Source organism: Tamandua tetradactyla, chromosome 17 (assembly GCF_023851605.1).
Source record: "Tamandua tetradactyla isolate mTamTet1 chromosome 17, mTamTet1.pri, whole genome shotgun sequence".
In the NCBI taxonomy this organism is placed as follows: Eukaryota; Metazoa; Chordata; class Mammalia; order Pilosa; family Myrmecophagidae; genus Tamandua; species Tamandua tetradactyla.
Window position 1 is genome coordinate 33,379,992 of NC_135343.1, and position 20,509 is coordinate 33,400,500.

At 37.4% G+C, this 20,509-nt stretch overlaps 1 protein-coding gene and 2 pseudogenes across 5 annotated transcripts in view; 2 read left to right on the plus strand and 1 right to left on the minus strand.

Moving 5' to 3' along the window:
- The window catches only part of PUS10 (pseudouridine synthase 10), a 147,436-nt gene that overhangs the window by 87,712 nt on the left and 39,215 nt on the right, over positions 1 to 20,509 (minus strand). The gene's annotated exons all lie outside the window — the stretch shown is intronic.
- LOC143661671 (serine/threonine-protein phosphatase 2A 56 kDa regulatory subunit alpha isoform pseudogene) lies at positions 1,172 to 9,122 on the plus strand (annotated as a pseudogene).
- Positions 14,304 to 15,279, plus strand: LOC143660860 (mitotic checkpoint protein BUB3 pseudogene; annotated as a pseudogene).

Consider the following 20,509-nt stretch of genomic DNA (forward strand, 5'->3'; position numbering starts at 1 on the left):
CTGCTCCTTTCAGGCTGTTGCCAGCACATAAAGGCTGCGAGTGCATACCTCCATACCCAAGCTACACCCACCCCCTGCCCACGGTGTCACACAGCATCACTCTGCCCACCCCGAGCACTGAGCATCAATTTACAGCACTCCTAAACCAGCGCATACACTCAGCTCCCAGTCATGCCCCTCAGCTCTGTGACATCAGGTCATGGCACTCCTAGACACATGCATGCGCAGGGCCCCCAATCATGTCCTTCAGCACTAGGAACATTAGTTTATGGCACTGCTAGATTCGTACATGCACATGGCCCTCAGTCATGCTTCCCAGCTCTGAGAAAGTGCTTACTTGCACAGTCAGGTCACATTCACTCCAACCCCATGAAAGCAGAACGCTGACCTGCTGCAATACTTCTGCACATGTGCACAAAGGGCCACATGCCCTAGACTAGCACACATCAGGGTTACACCCCCCAGACTTGCACACCCCCACAGCTACATTCTCCCTGGCTGCTGGGCGCCCACATTCACAACCACCAGTGTAACATCCCCAACCTGTGCCTATATCTGTGCTGCAACGCATCACTGCATTGCTCTGCCCTGCCCCTTACCCTGCATCCTGCTACACATTCACCCCGCAAAGTCAAGGCTTTAGAGTACTGAAGGAAATCAACTCCAAAGTAAATCAATCAAGATATTTACTTGCAACAAAAACACAGAAGATTACTAAGCATATCACAACGCAGACAGATACAGCCCAATCTAACAACCAAACTAAAACACTACAGGAGACACAGACATTGGAACAACAAATCAAAGAAGTTTATATAGTTCTACTTAATAAAATAAGTGGATAGCTAATGACATAAAGGGGATCAAGAAGACAGTAGAAGACCATAAAGAGGACTTTGAAAGAACAAATACAAAAATGGAAGATATCATAGAGATTAAAGACTCTGTTGACCAAATAAAAAACATACTAGAGGCACACAACAGCAGATCTTGAAGAGAGAAAAGAAAGAAAAGCAATCTAGATGACAGGATAACTAATTTTGAACACTCAAAACAGCAAATGGCAAAAAGAATGGAAAAATTTGGATTGGATCTCAGGGAAATGATAGACGAAGCAAACCACACAAATATAGAAGGAGAAGAGAGGAGTAAAGGGGTAGGAAGAGTAGCCATGGAGGTGAGAAGGCAGTGTGGTATGGTATATTTAAGATCCTGAAAGAAAAAGATTTCCAGCCAAGAATTCTGTACCCAGCCAAACTGTCCTTCAAAACTGAGAGGGATTAAATTTCACAGACAACAAAGCCTGAGAGAATATGTCAACAAGACACAAGTTCTACAAGAAATACTAAAGGGAGTTCTGACAGTTGAAAAAAAAAGACAGGAGAGGGAGGTCTGGAGGAGGGTACAGAATTGAAGAGCACCACTAAGGATAACTTAAAGATAGAAAGAGAAAGTGGGAAAAGAATATATACTTCTGACAAATAAAATAAAACAGATAAGATGGCGGATTTAAGCAATGCCTTTTCAGTAATAAATTTGAATGTTAATGGACTAAACTTAAAATTAAAAGATACAGATTCGCAGAATGGATTAAGAAATATAATCCACTTTCATGCTGTTTACAAGAGACTCATCTTAGACAAAAGGATATAAATAGACTGAAAGTGAAAGGATGGAAAAAGATTTTCCATGCAAGTTGTTACCAAAGAAAGCAGGAACAGCTATACAAACATCGGACAAAATAGACTTTAAAGGTAAAGACATCATAAGAGGCACAGAAGGACACTATATATTAATTAAAGAGTCAATTCACTAAGCAGATATAACAGTAATAACTATTTATGCTCCCAATCAAGGAGCTCCAAAGTACATGACACAGATACTGGTAAAACTGAAGGGAGCGATAGATGCTTCTACAATAATAGTAGGGGACTTCAAAACACCACTCTCCTCTATAGACAGAATAACCAGGCAAAACATCAACAAGGAAACAGAGAAGTTAAACAACTTGGTAAATGAATTAGACTTAACAGACCTATATAGGTCATTGCACCCCAAAGTACAAGGTTATACATTCTTCTCTAGTACTCATGGAACATTCTCCAGGATATATCATTTGCTGGGACACAAACAGGTCTTTATACATTTAAAAATATTGAAATTATTCAGAGAACTTTCTCTGATCACAATGGGATGAAGATGGATCTCAATAATTACCAAAGGATGAGAACATTCACAAATATATGGAGATTAAATAACACACTCTTAAACAACCAATGGGTCAAAGAAGAAATGGCTAGAGAAATCAGTAACTATCTGGAGATAAATGAAAATGAGAACACAACTTATCAGAACTTATGCGATGCAACAAAGGCTGTGCTGAGAGGGAAATTTATTGCCTTAAATGCCTATATTAAAAAAGAGCAAAAATTGAGGACTTAACAGCACACCTGGTTTGAGAAAGAACAGCAAACTAACCCCAAAGCAAATAGGAGAAGAGAAATAACAAAGATTAAAGCACAAATAAATGAATGGGAGAACAAAAGACAGAATCAATAAAACCAAAAGTTGGTTCTTTGGGAAAATCAATAAAATTGATGAACCATGACCAAGAAAGACAAAGAAAAAAGAGAGAGAATGCCAAAAAAAAAAAAAAAATCAGAAATGAGAAGAGGTGAATTACCACAGACCCTGAAGAAATAAAAGAAAGCATAAGAGGATACTCTGAATGACTATACACCAACAAACAAGACAACTTAGATGAAATGGACGTATTCCTAGAGACACACAGACAAACTACACTGACTCAGGAAGAAATAAAAGATCTCAACAAACCAATCACAAGAAAAGAGATTCAATCAGTCATCAAAAATCTTCCTACACATGTGCTGGGGCCAAGATGGTGGCTTAGGGAGGTGGGGGATTTAGTTCGCCCTCCAAAGCAGGTAGTAAATAGCCAGGAACAGTATAAAAATCTTCCTATTAAGAAAAGCCCAGGGCCAGATGGCTTCACAGGGGAATTTCATCAAACATTCCAGAAAGAATACCAATGCTACTCAAATTCTTCCAAAAAATTGAGGACAAAGGAACTCTACCTAGCTGATTTCATGAAGCTAACATAATTTTAATACCAAAACCAAGTAAAGATGGTATAAGAAAGGAAAACTAGAGACCAATCTCCCTACTGAACACAGATGCAAAAAAAAAATATTAGCAAATCGAATCCAGCAACATATTAAAAGAATTATACACCATGACCAAGAGGGGTTTATACCAGAAATGCAAGGTTGGTTCAACACAAGAAAATCAATTAATTTAGCACAGGACACTAACAAATCAAAAGGGAAAAATCACATGATCATCTTGACTGACGATGAAAAAGCATTAGACAAAATTCAGCATCCTTTTCTGACAAAAACACTCCAAAAGATAGGAATCAAAGGCAACTACCTTAATATGATAAAGGGAATATATGAAAAACCAATAGCCAGCATCATACTCAATGGAGAGAGACTGAAAGCTTTCCCCATAACCTCAGGTACAAGACAAGGATGCCCATTGTCACCACTATTATTAAACATTGTGTTAGAACTTCTAGCTAGAGCAATCAGGCAGGACAAAGAAATAAAAGGCATCTAAACTGAAAAAGAAGTAAAACTCTCATTATTTGCAGATGATATGACACCATACTTGGAAGATCCTGAGAAATCTATAGCAAAGTTACTTGAGCTAATAAACAAATTCAGCAAAGTGGAGCGATATAAAATAAATGTGCAAAAATCAGTAACATTTATATACACAAGCAATGGCCTAACTGAGGAGTCAATTCAGGAAAAAACTCCATTCAAAGTAACAACTAAAAGAATCAAATACTTAGGAATGAACTTGACTAAGGACATAAAGGACTTGTACACAGAAAAATACATAACATTGATAAAAGAAATCAGAGGAGATCTAAATAGCTGGAAAGACATTCCCTGCTCATGGATAGGAAGGCTAAATATAGTTAAGATGTCAATTCTCCCCAAATTGATCTGCAGATTCAACACAGTACCAATCAAAATTCCAACAACCTATTTTGAAGATATAGAAAAGCTAATTACCAAATTCATCGGGAGGGAAAGAGACCCTGAATAGCTAAAAGCATCCTAAAAAAGAACGACATGGGAGGATTAACACTCCCCAACTTTAAAACCTATTATAAAGCCACAGTAGTCAAAACAGCATGACTGGCACAAAGACAGAATCCTTGTTCAATGGAATCGAATCAAGAGTGCAGAAATAGACCACCATATCTATGGTCAACTGATTTTTGACAAGGCCCCCAAATCCTCTGAACGGGGACAAAACAGTCTCTTCAATGGTTGGGCATGGAAGAACTGGATATCAATAGCCAAGACAATGAAAGAGGACCCCTATCTTACACACTATACAAAAATTAACTCAAAATGGATCATACACCTAAATATAACAACTAGCACCATAAAGCTTCTAGAAGAAAATGTAGGTAAACATCTATCTTCAAGACCTAGTAATAGGAGGTAGTTTCCTAAACTTTACACCCAAAGTAGAAACAACAAAACAAAACTAGATAAATGGGAACACCTCAAAATCAAGTGCTTCTATACTTCAAAAGACTTTGTCAAAAAGGTGAAGAGGCAGCCAACTCAATGGGAGATAATCTTTGGAAATCACATATCAAAGGTTTGATTTCCTGTAATGCGAAGAAATCATACAACTCAACAACAAAAGAACAAACAATCTAATTATAAAATGGGCTAAGAGCAAATACATATGGCTCAAAAGCACATGAAGAGATGCTCATTTTCATTGGCTATAAGGGAAATGCAGATCAAGACTACAATGAGATACCACCTTACACATATAAGAATAGCTGCTATTAAACAAACAGGAAACTTTAAATGTTGGAGAGGATGTGGAGAATCTGGGACACTTATGCACTGCTGGTCAGAATGCATAACGGTGCAGAACTATGGAAGACTGTCAGTTCCTTAGGAAACTAAATATTGAGTTGCCCTATGACCCAGCAATAGCACCACTTAGTATATACCTACTGACTCACACTAGAAATATGAATGAGTTCTTCTAAGAATTACTTCAAAGATATGATTCTTGTATAAAGAGTGTTTAAGTTCAAGGTACAGGGGGAAAACTACTACTGCATGCTATGAGCTATGTTAAAAAGGAAACCACGAGCACTACCACAGCAACAGCACAGATAAACAATGGGGGAGGGACAAGAGTTAAGAGGAGGTTTAGATTTTCTATTTGGTGAGGGTGTGTGTTTATTTGTTTTCTGTCTCTTTTCTGAACCATGAAATTATCTAAAATTGAGAATGCTGATGGACTGTGGACTTTGGGCCCTCTACATGATGCCCAGTGAATGCAGGTGGCTGAAGGATACACTGATGGAGTAGTAGATTGGTGAACAATGGTGTATATCTATGAACGAAGGCTGTGCTGCTACAAAAATGGACAATGCCATGAGGCATGCAACGTTGTGTATGCACACATAGGACATTTGGTGAGACAAAATAAGCCAGAAACAAAACAAGAATGGTATGGTTACCTTTAGAAAATGTTTATAAGAAAACAGGGGCCTAGACTGTAAGCTTTTAGAGCAGACACATTAAGTCCGGAGTTGTGATTATTATTTCTGGATTTTGAGAAGTTGTTTTATATATATAAACTGATATTTAGAGATAAGAACGAAGCCAAACACATTGGGGTTAAAGTAATTCAGAACATAGGGGTAAGAAAGACAGTGTCTATATTTTAGAACCACACATACTCTTTGAGACCAAAGGTAGAAAGTTTTATTTTGTCTGGAACTGAAATTTTCTATAGTGCATACTCTAATTCAACCTATCTGTAGAAACTCGTTTGAACAACTGAAACACAGGGAGCCCCAAATAAGAAAAATGTCCTTTAATTCTGTATAGATTATTGTAATGCCTGGAAACATCCTAGAGTATATCAACCAGATAATCAAAAATATTGGCCAAGTCCCTTGAGGGAGGGGAGAAAGACTATGGAACTATTAAACCTTACCATCAGGGAATCCACTGATACTGCATCAAATTTTATGGATACCCAAATCAATAGATCATGCCCTCAATCAGGAGGCTTATTCTTGTGAAGCTGATGTAGGTAGCACAGAAGCTTAGACTACCTAGAGGCATGCCACAGAGTTACTTCTAGAGGACCTCCATTGTTGCTCAGATGTGGCCTCAGTCTCTCTAAGCCCAGTGCTGCAAGTGAAATCATTGCCCTTCCCTCTACAAGGGATATGACATCCAGGGGTGAAAGTCTCCCTGGCAACGTAGGAGATGACTCCCAGGGATGAATCCAGACCTGGCACCATGGGATCAACAATTCCATCCTGACCAAACGGGGGAAAAGAAGGGTAATTAATAAAGTATTAGTGACAGAGAAAGTTCAAATAAAATCGAGAGGCTACTCTGGACACTGCTCTTATGTAAGCTTCAGGTAGACCTTACTACCTATCATAACCTGCCAACCTCCAACAAGGGCCATTCTAGCCAATCCTAAAGAACATCTAGAGCAATATATAAGATTCCATAAAGGTTCCAGGCACTAGAGTAACTTTCCAGAAACCTACAACCTCCAGGTGGGTCCCTGCTTCAGATAAGTCCTGAAACCTAGCCCAGCCTCTCCAGTACATCAGATAGTTCCATCTCCCTACTTCATATTAGTGACAGACCCTTCCATTATAAAAAATTTAGAATTACCATAGCCCAAACAACCCCAATGAGAGGTATGGAAAGACCAAAGGTAATGGTGGAATTATACATAGAAGATAGGCCTTAACAAATGAACATGAATGCTGAATCATTAAATTGATATCTTTTATTCTCCAGTATTTCAGAGCAGCTAAATGTAAAAATCTAAAATTGTGAAATTGCAACCCATGTCAAATTCTGAAATATGTTCTACAACTAATTGTGGTGCTGTGCTTTGAAATTTATAGCTTTTTTGTACATGTTATTGTTCACAAAAACAAAGTTGACTGTGTGATAAAAAAAGTATTTAAGCCCTCTAGCCTCCTATATTCTAGAGCAGCTAGAAGGAAAAATATGAGAGGATCGTATGGTAGCCTATGACAAACTCTGGGAGGTAACCTGTAACCAATTTGTTGAAGAATGCTTTGAAAACTATTGCTTTTTTATTTCTTGCTTTGTATATATGTTATACTATACAATAATAAAAAAAAAGAGTAATGCATCCATAGAAAAACCTTCACTACATATCATATTTTGTTAAGAAAAAAAAGTTTAAAAAGTGTGTAATGTTAAATGTTAAATAAAGTTGTTTGGATATTTTGTGTGGAAAAAAAGGACCTATACAAAGAAAACTACAAGAAAATTGCTAAAAGAAATCACAGAAGACCTAAATAAATGGGAGGGCGAACCGTGTCCATGGATTGGAAGACTAAATTAGTTAAGATGTCAATTCTACCTAAATTGACTTATAGATTCAATGCAATACCAATTAAAATTCCAAAAATTTACTTTGCAGAAATAGAAAAACCAATAACCAAATTTATCTGGAAGGGCAGGGTGCCCTGAATAGCTAAAAATATCTGAGAAAGAAAAATGAAGTGGAGATCTGACGCTACCTGACTGACTTTAAGGGTCAAAACAGCATGGTATTGGCATAAAGATAGATATACTGACCAATGGAATCAAATAGAGTGTTCAGATATAGAACCTCTCATCTGTGGACAACCGATCTTTGATAAGGCAGTCAAGCCAACTCATCTGGGAGAGAACAGTGTCTTCAATAAATGATGCTTGGAGAACTGGATATCCACATGCAAAAGAATGGAAGGGGATCCATAACTCACACTCTATACAAAAATTAACTCAAAATGGATAAAAAACCTAAACATTAGCTCTAAGACCATTAAACTTCTAGGAGAAAATGCAGGGAAATATCTCATAAAACTTGCAATAGGAGGTGATTTCCTAGATCTTACACCCAAGGCACGAGCTCTGAATAAATAAATAAATAGATACATGGGAACTCCTCAATATTAAACACTTTTGTGCATGAAAGAACTCTGTCAAGAAAGTAAAAAGACAGCCTACACAGATCCAGAGGAGGATGAACCCACACTTGAGGTCTCTTGACCTCACAATTGTATGAATTCTTCTTGACATGTTCAGCCTAGCATTGCAAAACGATATACTGATCAGAAATTTGTACAACAGCTCCTAGAGCTTTTTCATAGTTGAAGATCCCTGAGATCGTAACTTTCTGAAGAAGGTTTTACATCGAATTTTTGGGAAATTTCTTGGATTAAAAGCATTCATCAGAAAACAGATTAACATTTTCCTCAGGTTTATATATGAGACAAAACATTTCAATGGTATTGCTGAACTTGAAATGTTAGGAAATATTATCAATGGCTTTGCATTACCACTGAAAGCAGAACATAAACAGTTTATAATGAAGGTTCTTATTCCTATGCATACTGTGAAAGGATTAGCTTTGTTTCATGCTCAGCTAGCTTACTATGTTGAATAGTTCCTGGAGAAAGATATGACACTAACTGAATCAGTGATCAGAGGATTACTGAAAATCCTCTGGCCAAAAACTTGGAGTCAGAAGGAGGTGATGTTTTTAGGAGAAACTAAAGAAAATTTAGATGTCATTGAACCAATACAGTTCAAAAAAATTGAAGAGCCACTTTTTAAACAGATATCCAAGTGTATGTCCAGTTCTCATTTTCAGGTTGCAGAAAGGGTATTGTACTTCTGCAATACAATCTTAGTTTGATTGAGGAGAATAGTGAAAAAATTCTGCCAATTATGTTTGGCAGTTTGTACAAAATCTCCAAATAACATTGGAATCCAGCTATTGAGGTTCTGGTATACAATGTGCTGAAATCCCTAGGTCAAGCTATTTGATGACCTTACTAGCTCATACAAAGCTGAAAGACAAAGAGAGAAAAAGAAGGAATTGGAATGTGAAGAATTATGGAAAAAATGAGAGGAGCTAAAGCTAAAGAAATCTCTAGAAAAGCAGAACAATGCTTACAATATGCAAGTATTCCCAGCAATACAAGTGCCGAATAAAGAAAAATGCCCACCCTATCTGCTTGGATAGGCACAGCTGTGTACTTTTTTGAAATATGTAAAAATTTCAAAACAAACCTCAACAATATAATATAATTAAAAGGTCTTTATTTCCCCTGGCAACTGTAAATGAAAAATGTATGGACTAAACATAGCCCTATCTTATCTCATGGCCACAACATATTGTAACCTTGGTCTAATCATTGATTTATTATCACTTTTGAAGTTTCACAGAAATGAATGAGTTTTATGAGTGAGATAACTATGGGAGTGGTGAGAATTATGACTTGAATTCTGTTTTGATTGTGTTGCACATAGATATAGTACTCTGCTCTGATTATTCTTCCCTTTTATAATGTGCTTTTCATGTTGCTGCAGACCTTAGTTAAAAATCTAGGAAAAAGAATTTCCTAGATTTCCTAGGAAAAATAAATTTTATTTATTCCTAAAATAAAACTAAGGTATAATTCTTACCCCTCCCTTCCTGTCTCTCTCAGAAATACTATGGGAGGATTTACTTGCCCTAAGCCCTCCCTCAATAAAGATATTACTGTACTCCGGAATTTGAGCAAAAAAACCCCATAAATCTCCAGGCTTTTTAAAGCACAAAATATAAATAAAAGTTGGGAAAGTAAATCAAAATTCTTCAGGTTGCTCCTCAAGAATACCCCCCTTCATCTGCAACTCCCAAGAATGAACACAGATTACAGAGGAAGCTCAGGTGAACAAAGACACAGCTTGCCTCTTAATTCATTCCTCCTCTTCCTATGTCAAAAGTTGAAGGCAGGCCCTTTCCAGTTCTCATCATCTGCCCTTCCCCTCATCCCTCCTGAATCCATGATGGAGGTTTTGATTCCCACGGTGCAGTGATACAGTGCACTAGATGTCACTGCCTGGCTTTATTTAAAGGAATTACAGTAGGCTTCCTCCGTAGAGGTCTAAATAAGTTGACTATAGAAGTCTTGTATGTTTTTACTTGGTCAAGTATGTCTCATATCTTTTGTTATCAGAATACTATTCCAATCTCTTAATTTGCAGTGGTGTGGAAAACTGTTTTGTAATGAAAGATCTTCATTGGGGGATTGAGCACATTTAATAAATCTATGTTTGCATTTTGGAAAAAAAAATAGGCAGCCTACATAATGGAAGACAATATTTGGAAACAACATATCAGCTAAAGGTCTAGTAACCAGAATATATAAAGAGATTGTTCAATTCAATAACAAAAAGACAAACAACCCAATTACAAAATGGATAAAAGACATGAACAGATACTTCTCAGAAGAAGAAATACAAATGGCTAAAAGGCACATGAAAAGATGCTCAACTTCCCTGACTATTAGGGAAATGCAAATCAAATCATTGTGTGCAAAACCACAATGAGACATCTCCACATACAGAATGGCCATTATCAACAAAACAGAAAATTACAACTGCTGGAGAGGATGTGGAGAAAGAGGCACACTTATCCACTGTTGGTGGGAATGTCAAATGGTACAACCACTGTGGAAGGCAGTTTGATGGTTCCTCAGGAAGCTAAGTATAGAATTGCCATATGATCCAGCAGTGTCATTGCTAAGAATCTACTCAGAGGACAAGAGGGCAAGGACAAAAATGGACATTTGGACACCAATGCTTATAGCAGCATTATTTACAATTGCCAAGAGACAGAAACAGCCCAAATGTCCATCAAAAGATGAGTGGCTAAACAAGCTGTGGTATATACATATGATGGAATATTATGCAGCTATAAGACAGAATAAGGTTATGAAACAACACGGATGGACCTTAAGGACACTGTGCTGAGTGAGGTTGGCCAGAAACAAAAGAACAAATACTATATGGTCTCACTGATATCAACTAACATTAGTGAATGAACTTGGAGAATTTCAGTTAAGAACAGAGATCATCAGGAGATATAAACAGGGTAGATACTGGGTAATTGGAGCTGAAGGGATACAGACTGTGCAACAGGACTGATTGTAAAAATTCAGAAATGGATACACAATACTACCTGGATTATACTACAATAATGTAAGTACACTGAATAAAGTTGAACGTGAGAACGAAAGAGGGAGGAGGACTAGGGGCACAAATGAAATCAGAAGGAAAGATAGGTGATAAAGACTGAGATGGTATAGTCTAGGAATGCCTGGAATGTACAATGATAGTGACTAAACGTACAAATTTAAAAATGTTTTTGCATGAGGAAGAACAAAGGAATGTCATTACTGCAGGGTGTTGAAAATAGATGGTAATTCATATTTTAAAACTTTAACTTATGTGTGAGACTAAAGCAAAAAATGTTTATTTGGTACGAAAGTTATATTTTGACTAGTGCATTTCCTAATATAACTTATGTGGACAGTTTAATTGAACACTATAAGTACATGGAACCTTGAATAGGGCTTGGGATCTTGTAGGTTTGTCCAGAGTGGTGTCTTGATAAATCCCAGAGTGATTTGAACAGTGAATAAAAAAGTATTTGCAAAGTCCCCTTGGGGGAACGGCAAAAAAGGGGGAAAATTCAACCTTCCCATGTGGAGAATTCCTGATATTCTCACAAGCAGTGGGGACAACCAAAGCAATAGGCTGAGCCCTCAATCTTGGGGTTTGTTCATATAAAAGTTATTCCCGCAAAGGACAGGCTAAGCCTATTTACAATTAGGCCTAAGAGTCACCCCCAGAGAACTTCTTTTGCTGCTCAGATGTGGCCTCTCTCTCTCAGCCAACACAACAAGCAAACTCACATGACTCCCAGGGGTGTAATCCTTCCTGGCAACATGGAACAGAAATCCTAGAATAAGCTGGGACTCAGTATCAATGGATTGAGGAAACCTTCTCAATAAAAAGAGGGAAGAGAGAAATGAGACAAAATAAAGGGTCGATGGCTGAAAGATTTCAAAAAGAGTTGAGAGGTTATCCTGGAGGTTATTCTTATGCATTATAAAGATATCACCTTTTTAGTTAAGGTATAATGGAGAGGCTGGAGGGAAGTGCTTGAAAATGCAGAGCTGTGTTACAGTAGCCATGTTTGTTGAAGTTGACTGTATAATGATATAGCTTTCACAGTGTGATTGTGAAAACCTTGCATCTGATGCTCCTTTTATCTACCTTATGGACAAATGAGTAAAACATATGGATTAAAAATAAATAATAGGGGGAACAAATGTTAAAATAAATTTAGTAGACTGAAATGCTAGTGATCAATGAAAGGGAGGGGTAAGGGGTGGTATGGTATGTATGAATTTTTTTCTTTTTCTGAATTGATGCAAATGTTCTAAGAAATGATCATGAAGATGAATATACAACTATGTGATGATATTGCGAGTTATTGATTATATATCAAGAACGGAATGATCATATGCTAAGAATGTTCATGTTTGCATGTTGTTATGTTTAAAAAAAATGTAGCTCCGTACAAAAATGAAGGGAAATTCCTCTATTTTAAGATAACTGTTTTAATAAAATATTTGATTCAAAATCTCTTTGCACGTATTTCAGCAATCTGATAATAAAACTTGAACACAACTGTGTTGAGAAAATGTTTGAAATCGTAATTTTAATGTTATTTCCAAAGTTGTGGTTTTATAGGATCAAAAATAAACTGGTAGTTCTTACCAGTTCATTATAATTCTTGTTACGTTATCACTCTTGTTAAAATATTACCCAAACTCTGGTTCTACATTCTTTACCGTGATCTTTTCTCTAACTCTGAAAATATTGCACATTTGGAGAAAAAGAATACCAGCGAAGGTTAAAACCTAGGCAATTTCCCTCCTTAAACGCAGAAGAACAATTACCCACTTTTGAAATCTAACTAAATCACAAAGTAGGCAGTATGGTATAGTATAATTAAAAGCATTAACTTTGGAGATGGATAGACAATAGTTCAAATCCCATCTCTGCTATTTACGGCAATGAGACCTACCGTCTCAATATCATCTGTAAAATTATTCTACCACTCAAGGGGTTAAGATGATTAAATGAGAGAAGGCATGCAGCACACTCCACCATGCATATACTCAATAAACAAGGACCACTACTCCTTGTTTTCTTAAGAAAGGGATTTTATCTTGCTGTTTCTCAAACATAAGTACATATGGTAATGGTGTGATCATAATTACTAAGTCTAAAACACACAGTGGTGATGGAAGAGAAGAATAATTAAGATGGCTTCTCTATATGACAAAAGAAGCTCAAATCAGAAATGGGCAGAGTCTAAATTAGATATTCTCTTTTTTTTTTTTTTGCCCACATGTGCAGGTACCGGGAATCTAACCTGGGTCTCCGGCATGGCAGGTGAGAATTCTGCCACTGAGCCACCGTCGCACTGTCTGATGTTCCCTTTTTTGAAACTTAATCTATTAGGGTCATGTAGTCCTGAAAATTAATTAATAAGGACCAACTTATAAGGAAGTTGGTAACTACATTATAGGTAGGGACTAAAGCAATGTGCTAATATACTGCATTTGCTGAGGAATTAGTTTTAAAGAAGGGTTTGCTTCATATTGTTTTCCTATTAATTTGGCTATCATTGCTGACTGTAAACTAAATTATCATCTCTGGCTGTAAATTTAAAAATTCCAGTTTTGATAACTCACAAGAATGGGACCATACAAATTAAATCAATAAACTTCAAAAGTTTAAGGCTACTTTAGGTTATTAGCACATACCACAACTTCTCAAATACCCACACTAGAGCATTAGCCACGATGCTGGTTCAATAATGTTATGTACCCCAGAAAAGCCATGTTCTCTTAATCCTGATTCAATATTTGGATTAGACTGCTTTCATGGAGATGTGACACACCCAATCATGGGTGCGACCTGTTGATTAGGTGGAGATGTGACTCCAAACATTTACGTGGGTCTTGATTCGTTTACTGAAGTCCTTAAAAGAAACTCATAGAGAGACAATTCAGAGCTGACACAGCTGCAGACACTTGGAGACCTCTGCAGTGCCAACAAGAGGCTTAGAGAAGCCAGTATGAAACCAGGACACAGATGCTTGAAGAGAAAAAATCTTGGGCCCTGGGAGATGCTAAGCTAAGAGATGAAACCCAGAGTTTTGCCCTGGAGCAGCTAAGTGAGACACACAGATGCTTAAAGAAGCTGTAGGAAAAGACTGCCAGGAGTGGAGGAGACACGTTTAGACGCTGCTTCTGAGGGCAGCTCAAGATGACCAGCTCTAACGAATTCAAGCTGAACCAGCCACCCGAGGATGGCATCTCCTTGGTGAAGTTCAGCCCCAATACCTCCCAGTTCCTACTGATCTCCTCCTCAGACGCATCCATGTGCCTGTATGATGTGCCAGCCAACTCCACATGGCTCAAGTATCAGCACACCAGTGTTGTCCTGGACTGCACATTCTACAATCCAACACATTTCTGGAGTGGGAGATTAGATGAACTGAAAATGCATGATTTGAACAACTGATCAAGAAAATTGAGTTGGAACCCATGACGCCCCTATCAGAAGTGTTGAATACAGTCCGGAAGTGAATGTGATAGCTACTGGAAGATGGGATCAAACAGCTAAACTGTGAGATTGCAGAACTCCTTGTAATACTGAAACCTTCTCTCAGCCTAAAAGGTGCATACTCTTTCTGTATCAGGAGACCAGCTAATCGTGGGGACAGCGGGCCCGCAGTGTTGGTCTGGGACTTACAGAACATGGGCTATGTGCAGCAGTGTCAAAAGTCCAGCCTGAAATACCAGACCCACTGCATATGGGCCTTCCTAAAAAGCAGGGTTATGTGTTGAGCTCTACTGAAGGCCAGGTGGCAGCTGAATACTTGGACCCAAGCCCTGAGGTATAGAAGAAGAAGTATGCTTTCAAATGTCACAGACTAAAGGAAAATAATACTGAGCAGATTTAACCAGTCAACACCATTTCCTTTCACAATATTCATAATATATTTGCCACAAGTGGTTCTGATGGGTTTGTAAATATTTGGGATCCCTTTAACAAAAAGCAGCTGTGCCAGTTCCATCAGTATCCCACTAGCATTGCCTCACTTGTCTTCAGCAATGATGGGACTACATTTGCAATACCATCATCATGTATGTAGGAAATGGGTGATACTGAACATCCTGAAGATGGTATCTTCATTCACCAAGGGGCAGATGCAGAAACAAAACCCAAGTCTACCTAACCACCTCATGAAAGTGGTTTCTCTGTGGAAAGCTTTGTTTACTTCCTACATGTTTACCACTACGGAATGTGTCGCAGTCATTGTGGACACGTTCTTCAGGATGTGGTTTTCTCTGTTTCTTGTCTTATGAAAAACTGGTCAGTGTTCTAGTTAATGCTTGTTTTACTTTGGATTTGGAGCCTTTGTGTTCTTTTGTAGTACTCCGAAGAACTGTGTGTCCCTACTCCTACCTCTCCAAGTGAGCACAGTTACTGTTAGTGAGCAGTTTGAGCTATTTTGTAACACAGTCTAAACCCGTTCTTTCTGTGCTGTCTAATAAATCAGAGATTCAGAACCCTTAAAAAAAAAAAAAAGATGACGCCACCAGAATCAGAAGCTGGAAGCAATGGAACTGGGAACAAAAACCAGCAGATGCTAGCCACATGCCTTGTGACAGACAGCAGCCTTTCTTCAGAGTCATGATATCTTTTTCTGGGTGCCTTAGTTTGGACATTTTTGTGGCCTTAGAACTGTAAACATGTAACTTAATAAATCCCCTTTATAAAAGCCATTCCATTTCTGGTATATTGCCTTTCAGTAGCTTTAGCAAACTGAATCAGCCACTGTAACCTCTTTTCATCTGTGCTCTCTCTTTCACTTCTACCTAGCTGTGCTGTAGCTAAGAAAAAGGCAAAGCTAGGAAGTAAGCACATAAACCTTTAAGTATTTAAGCACATGTCTGATTAAATTGCTAATGACATTTTTGAATCACGTATAAATAATGTTACTGTGGCATTGTTTAGAATGTCTTACTTCTAGCTCTGCTTGACCATGGCATCGCACCTCCAGGAATATGATTGGTTCCTCCTTGCTGCATGCCACAGTGGCCTCAGGGATTGGGCTCTTGTTTCATATGTTGGGCTCCCTATGCCTGTACCCCTAATAACTCCTGCTTTGACTCTCTGACACTTGGACTTCTGCTGACTGCCTATCCCAACCGGGTCTTGGGTTCTTTTTAGACTTTGCCTAATCATCTTTCCTCCCTTGTAATACATGTCCCAGGTGTGTTTCAAGTAACAGAATCCTGAACCTGTTCCCATGCCTAGTCCCATGTTACCCCTGATGCAGCAGCTCTGTCTGGATTCATCATTCAGGATACTCCCTGTTCCTTAGCAATGTTTGTGAGTATACAGCTTAAAGTCAGTAGTCAAGAAAAAGCAATGCCCATAGAGCCAAGGTAGTCAAGAAAATAAAACAAACACACAAAAGTATACAAAATGGAGAGAAGAATGGTTAAAAGTTAAAAATAAATAAATAAGAACATAAACCACAGGCATCCCCAAATCCCAGTAAATGTGACACACTGGGCAAGTCACATAACTTCTATAAGCTTTGATTTTTTTTCTTCTTCAAACAGGCATGGGTGAGATGATTAGTGGAGTGGTTCCAATCTATGAGGCTAAAAAATATTACTGAAGCACATCTTCTTTCCAATCTACAGATACCAGGAATCTATTACATTTTCAGCAATGGTAACCTTTGATACGAAGGTTAGGAACTCCTGGACTCTAAATCAGAGATTTTCAACATGCATGAATGGGTTTACACCTAAGGTGATAGTATGGCCAGGGTTGCTGACAAATCACAACCATATACATATCATCAAGCAACCATATACATATTGTCATTTTTCAATGAGTCTCATGCTGTAAGTCCTGTTTCAGATGACACAAAAGTCTCCTACACTTCTACTATTCCATGACTTTAATAATATGATGTATGTATACTTTCATACACCAGTATTGCAGTCACAGGGTCGAGCACTTTAATTTTTTTTTTTTTTTTAAGAAAGCTAGGTTTGAGTTGTTGCAGGGACATACTCATGACCTGTGAAGGGTTTTAAAAGTTTCAGAATGTGTATATAAAACACAGGAAAATTACTATTCTCCCCACCCCACCCCTCCCCACCCCCATATAGAGTCTACTAAAAGAACCTTAAGGGGCAATTTATGTTTTCTATAATTCTGCATGTTTTACAGTATCTCATTCAGCATCCTTGTAAAAATATGCTTTGCACTACCAAGTATAAACAACTAAATAAGAAAGTAACTTTAGAGAAAGGGATATATTTAACATCTAAAATTACAATAGTCCTACAAACTACTGCAGACAAAGAATACCACCATTATAAGTAAAGACTAATCCGTGCCCTCCTACCAACCAATCTTGTTTATGTATTCTATGTAACTTTACCCAAATTCATCTATTTTCCTAACATTTGTTTTTCCCTTTATCTTCAATTTTCTACTTATTTTACTTTTATCTTCCCATATTGTAAATGTCACTATAATCACTCAAATCATTTTTTAGACTAAAGTGTAAACACAGATTAAAAGTAGAAAAAGTCTTCACATTCCTGGGCTGAGAAAAAGAAAGACGAAAATTTTAAAACTATAAGACTAATACTCTAATATTGATTGTCAATGCCATAAAATGTGTCATCTTTGCCCTTGGTAAAAATGACAACCATATAGTCTGTGACAAACTCTGGGATCTGTCCTGTAACTACTTGTTGAAGAGTGCTTAAAACACTATTGCTTTTTTATTTCTTTGCTTTGTATATATGTTATATTATACAATAAAAAAGTTTTAAAAAATATGCTTTGCATAGATAAGTAGCCCATATAGGGATTAGAAACAAGTTCTAAGTAACTAACCCAACTTAAATATTAAATAGGGCTACAGATTCTAAAATTCCTTAGTAAGCTCAGAAAACCCTTGTCTAATGAAGTAGACTTGCATTGGTCTTAAATGGTCAATGAGACAGAACAAACACTGATTCAGGCAGGGGGCCATACAAAATAAAAACTGAGAAGCCATGAGTAGCGGACAAAAAGCAGAAAAAATGCATGCTGAATAAGAGGATCAGATCAATGGCTAAAGACAGCAAGCTGAAATCAGCACACACAATATAAACTTAAAAGTGCAGTAATCTCACTTTGAAGTCAAATCAAAATCTGTGTCAAAATCTGTTCTATGGACTTTAAACATCACTGAAGAGAACCCTGGCCTTTAGGAAAAAAGTAAGCACATCAATCAATAGCAGAGAGGAAATAAAACTGGAGTATTTAATTAATAAAGAACCAAGGATTAACGGTTGGGAGTTCAAGACACTTCCTACAAGAACATGCAAAATTTTGTGTATGTGCATGTGTTAGTTTGCTAGCTGCCAGAATGCGATATACTAAAACTGGAACGGCTATTATAAATGGGGAGCTTAATAAGTTACAAGTTCACAGTTATAAGGAAATGAAAATGTCCAAATTAAGGCACCAACAAGCGGTTACCTTTATTTAAGGAGGGCCCATGGGTTAGGAACACCTTGTCAGCTGGGTAGTCATGTGGCTTGCATCTGCCTCTCCACGTTCTGGTTTGCACAATACCTCATGGCGAAGTCTGCTGGGCTCCAAGCATCTCCAAACATCCGTGTCTTTGTTCTCCACATGTCCTCATCTGTGTTAGCTCTGCTGTGAAGTTTCTGTAAGCTCTGAGGCTTTTGCCATTTCTCTCATTTCTGTCATTTCTATCATTTCTCTAAATGTTTCCCCTTTTAAAAACTCTAATAATCTAATCAAGACCCATCTGGAATTGGTGGAGTCACATTTCCATCTAATCAAAAGTTAATACCCACAACAGGGTATGTCACATCTCCCTTGAGCAAATCTAATGAAAAGATTCTAACCTACAGTGTTGAATCAGAATTAAAAGAAAGAGCTACCGCCACAAGATAGAATTAGAATTAAAATATGGCTTTTTCTGGGGTACATAATATCTTCAAACAGGCACAGTGCATTTTTAGGACAGGGGATTTATTGCTTTCTTCATACTTGTAATGAGATCATCGATCCCCAAATGGTTAAGAACCCACAGATTCAAGTAAAAATCCAAAGTCTTTTGAATATCCATTTGTCAGAATTTAAGAAAAGATAATTTCTTAAATTAAACACAAAATGCCCCCAAAGAAATGGTACTGCTGCTATTTTTAATTTCCTTTCCATGGCTGTGTATAATTTGCAATACTTAGTGCAAAACACGGAGATATTATGAAGTATAACAAATGAAAGGGAAAAAAGTTTTGTCTTGACAAATAAAACTCCAACAGTATCAACTTTCATACTGAGAAATGGTTGGTTCATACATTCAAGTAACATTTAGGAAGTAATATATTGATTTAAAGTCAATAATATAGTGAGCACTGTTTCCACACACTGCCCACCAGGTTGTACCAATGAGCCAATCTGATAGTACAATGCTACCCTCTACTGGCTTCAACTACTAAAGACAAACCTAAAAGAATTTGCCAACACACTAAAGATTTCAACTTTTAAAATAATTTCATGTAATGCTCTTTTTCCATAAATACCAAACATTAGCCTAACAGTATAGCTCTGGAACATATTTTCTATGGTAGTTTTAGTGTAGCACCACAGAGTAGAAGTTTAGAGGGATCAATCATGAATATATAATGACTATAATAAATATTTTTCTTAAAACTGGATAGAATCTTGAAGTTCAAAAGGCTCAACAAGATCTCTAATCTAGGTAGTGCATATTTTCCTTCTATATTTCTGCCACATAATTGTCCAGCCTTGGGTTAAATATCCTGGTGTTAAAAAAGTCACGATCCCTGAAGATAGCTTACTCTTATTCGGATAATTCCTTATAGCTGAAATCTATTCTCCTTCTAATATTCCAACTCTGCAGTTCATTTACAGAAAGTTTAATCCCTCTTTTATAAGGAAACCTCTCAAATATAGAGAAGGGAAGATTCACCCCAGTGAATCATCTGTTCTCCAAATGAAATAATCCAAGTTTTTGCAATGTTAGCTCCTGTAACCAGCTTTCAGAGATTTCAACACTCTAAATGTACTCTTCTAAGTATATGTTAGTTTCCCATTGCTGCTAGAACAAATTACCATGAACCCGGTGATATAAAATAGAAGAAAGTTATCATCTTACATTTCTGTAGTTTAGAAGTCTACATGGGTTTCCCTAAGGCTAAATATTAAGATGCCGACAGGCTATGTTCCTTTTTGGAGGCTCTAGGCAAAAATCTGTTTCTTTGCCTTTTCCAGCTTCTACAGGCTGTCCACATTCCTTGACTTGTGGCCCTCTTCCTCTATGTTCAAAGAGAGCAATGTTCCATCTCGATCATTCTTCCAAAATCACATCTTCCTCTGACCCTGCCCTC